This window comes from Limulus polyphemus, unplaced genomic scaffold (assembly GCF_000517525.1).
Source record: "Limulus polyphemus unplaced genomic scaffold, Limulus_polyphemus-2.1.2 Scaffold1024, whole genome shotgun sequence".
Classification (NCBI taxonomy): Eukaryota; Metazoa; Arthropoda; class Merostomata; order Xiphosura; family Limulidae; genus Limulus; species Limulus polyphemus.
The window spans coordinates 209,251-212,886 of record NW_013666634.1 but is presented as its reverse complement, the minus strand read 5'-3'; the positions used below and the strand labels follow the sequence as shown (position 1 = coordinate 212,886).

The following is a 3,636-nucleotide window of genomic DNA, read 5'->3' as shown; positions in this document are numbered from 1 at the left end:
AATAAAAAGGAATCTCATAAACGAGTTTTAAGAAAAGGAATATTTACGTAAGAATGATACATGAGAATTTGAACATTTTAGTGTAACTGACAGCAAAATTATTGGGTGTTTTCAAACATTTGACAACACCGAAAGAGCATTTATTTGGAAATTTTATCGTACATAAATCTAGCTTTACATTCGTGACCTTAACTTTTAATCTGATGGTCCTGACCTTGGCCAGAGCACTAACACACTTTAATTTCACGTGTTTGATCTTCTTTGTTGATCAACTAGAGGGAAGGCAGCTAGTCAACACCACTCACCGCCAGTTTTTGGGCTACTATTTTACCAATGAAAAGTGGGATTGACCGTTACGTTATAACGCCCTCAGGATTGAAATGCGAACGTGTTCGGGACAAAGTTCAAACTCGCGATCCACTGACTGCAAGTCAAGCTCACGTATTTCTTCCTACAAAGTAAATTATACGAGATTTACGCAACACTATAATTAAATACAGAAAATTCTTTGGGGGGGAGGCTTTAAGTAGTTTGTATAGAAGTAATGTTAAAATTAGGCGATATAAATCTCACAATATTTAGAGAAACATTAAAGCTCTCACAAGATAAAAACTAAGCTATGCTGCATATATTCATGAAATTCTAGTAATAAGCTAAAATGTAGTATATTGCGATTAACTTTAATTGTAAGAAAGATTTTCCAAGTCCTGCGTTGCCTTTTGAAACTAATTCCTCTCTCGACCCCATGCTGATCATTGCGTAATATTGCCAAATAAAGTAATTTCTTTCTTGCGAAGACTGCGAGATCAGTCTCAGACCACACATCTTCTCCAACTGTAAGCAGAATGAGGTTTCCGAGACCACATCTAAGCATGTCAAAGACACGAAATTCCATAGGTGACTTGACAGGTATGTGATAGAATAAGGTTGTTGTGATTCCAATTTCATCTTCAACCTTTCTCGTGAAAGCATTTGATTTCGAGATGTGATTAATAGCTTGTGAGATTTTGGTGTGTTAGCTTTCGTCAGTTTCAAATCCTTGTTTACAGTACATCAAATACAAATGTCCAAGTTCATCGCAATGGTTTTTTGGGTCAGAGGATTTTACTGATATCATTGAAAGAAAATATTTTTACTTTCTTACGGGCATACGGACAGTATTATAATGTGACTTTTTTATTAACTGTCTATATATTTACGGACGTTTCGAAACCGTGTTTCGGAATACCCTTTGTTCTTCTAAGGGCTCTGTTGCGTGAATTGTTTAACTTCCACAAAGAATTAAAGGTTTCTTTCTTTTAAATGTTGTGTCTTTTGACATTGCTTCATTCATCAATCTCGCTGTATGGACATTTCTCATCAGAAAGACCTGCCCTGTGTTTATCTTTTAGTCATAAACGGCATTGAACTGTCGGGAATTCGACGTAAACTAAATACACACGTGATAAACATGTTGTACATGTCACCACGGTTCACGCCTGTTGCAACACGCAATTGCATCAAATTAAGTGTGAGCAACTTTGATATTTGTCGATACTGGTATTTTGTTTTTGCACAAATATCAAACGTGTTGTATTTGTCCATGTTACTGTTGTATCTCAAATATTAACTGGACAGGATGTATTGATGTCGCTGTTAATAATCATATTAATTATAATTTATACTGTCATTCATATATTAATAACTTCTATATCCAAACTTCTATATTAATTTCTTTTTGTTTTGAATATACCAAGAGAAAAATACTACTTGAGTTGTTAAATTGTCAAGGAATGGTGAACACACCATTGTAAAACTTTACTTAAGCTGTTAAAGTTTGTATGAAGTGTAAGCATGCCAACGGAAATCTATATATGAAATCTTTAAATAACATGTAATGTGAGCACATCAAGGGGAAACTCTGTTTCAGTTATTTAATTACGAGAAATTTCAACTTGTTTGTTTATTTTAGAGCAAAGCCACATTAGATTTTCACTAATATTATTGTAGGTCTCTTTCAACACTTATATTTTGTAGTATACTTACTAATGTGACACATTAGTCCACCCACCAGTTGTTCCATTGTGTGGTATTGTGTAAGGTAATAGAAACTTTGTTGTAGCTAAAGCACTACAGAGAAAACATATTACTTCAATCAATGATCTTGAAAGTCCAGCTATTAAAAGGTTTAAAGGATTAAATAAGTCCAACAAATTTTGAGAAATAGGAATACTGCTTAGCAAGGCTTGAAAGACATATATTTACCTGGAAACATTTGTAAAATTATAGTTTAAGGTCGCGATTAGAGGGAACGTAATTACCATATTTTATATTACCATATTCATATTACCATATTTTCGTCAGTCTGTTAATTGCCGTTTTATTAGAAAATTAAAAAAAAGAATAATACCCTGAATAGCCAGAAGTTGGAATCAACTTCGATACCATTTAACTATTTTGAATATTCTAAGTCTTTTTTACCTTGCAAAAGTAGTTACAAATGTCATTTAGCTATATTTACCGCTGCGCATGCCATCGCTGGACCCTCCTAAGGATTGAAATGGGTGACTGTACGTGCCTTCCAGTTGTTTTAGTTGCTAAAGCTTTGCTATATTTTGCATGACCCCTCAGTGACAAAGCGGCAAATCTGAAGACTTACACCGCTAAAAACCGGGTATCAATACCCGTTATGGGCACAATACAGATAGCCTATTGTATAGCTTTGCTTTTAACAACAAATAAACAAAATATTTTCCATCGTACTTCGTTATTTTTATATGAATCACGTAACTGGTTGTTTCGATTAAAGCCATAACTAAGTTAGAGTTATTGATGTCGTTGTCTTTGGCAGCAGCATTTTTCTTTGTGTTTATCAGAAATTTTAAGTTTTTCCAATTTATCCTCTGCCACAGTTTTCACATGCATACTAAGATATTAATGTAAAACTAATAATTCAATAAATGTCGTAGTAAAACAGTTCTTTTTAATTGTTTATTTATACACGTATTAATTTACTTTTTTTAAAAACCATTCATCATATTGAAACGACACAGGAAACGTAATCTAGAGATAACCCATCTCTTCCAGTATCCTCACATCCATGACTAGGTGGGAAAATACGTACACGTACATAGTTCGATACACTAACGGCAAATCATTCTTATCTGACCTTAATACGGCGCTTGGATTTAATTCACACCTTTACAACCACGTGTCTGTACCTACTCACCTAGTTACGAGTGTGATTATACCGAAAGAGCAAGAGCTTCCTCTAGATGATGTATCATGCATTACGTGCAACTGTTTCACTGTTGCCCTTTCCAGACTCTAATGGCTACACAGGCTGCTAAGGATATGACTGACAACAAACAATGAAATATTACCGATGATATAACCTAATGCAAACTATAAAAGGTTTTGAAGGTGCGACTGACTGTTATATTACCGAGAATGACAGACTTAAAACATTAAAAGGCTACCGAAGATGCGATTTACTACAAATATTAAATGTTTGTTAAGAATGCGAAAGGCTACAAATAGTAAAAGTTTGCTAAGGCATTGAACTAATTGAAAACATTGAAAATTTTCTAAAGAAACGACTGACAGTTGTTACGTATTACAATTTCGAATGGTCTGAAACTGATAAATTTAAATTTA

General features: G+C 33.9%; 1 protein-coding gene across 1 annotated transcript in view; it reads left to right on the top strand.

Annotated features, from left to right (window-relative positions):
* Positions 1-813: 813 nt before the first annotated feature.
* The window catches only part of LOC106461754 (heparan sulfate glucosamine 3-O-sulfotransferase 5-like), a 19,030-nt gene continuing 16,207 nt past the window's right edge, over positions 814-3,636 (top strand). Inside the window, exon 1 of the mRNA XM_022388784.1 lies at positions 814-909. The gene's annotated coding sequence lies outside the window, so the exon portion shown is untranslated. The remainder of the gene's footprint in view (positions 910-3,636) is intronic.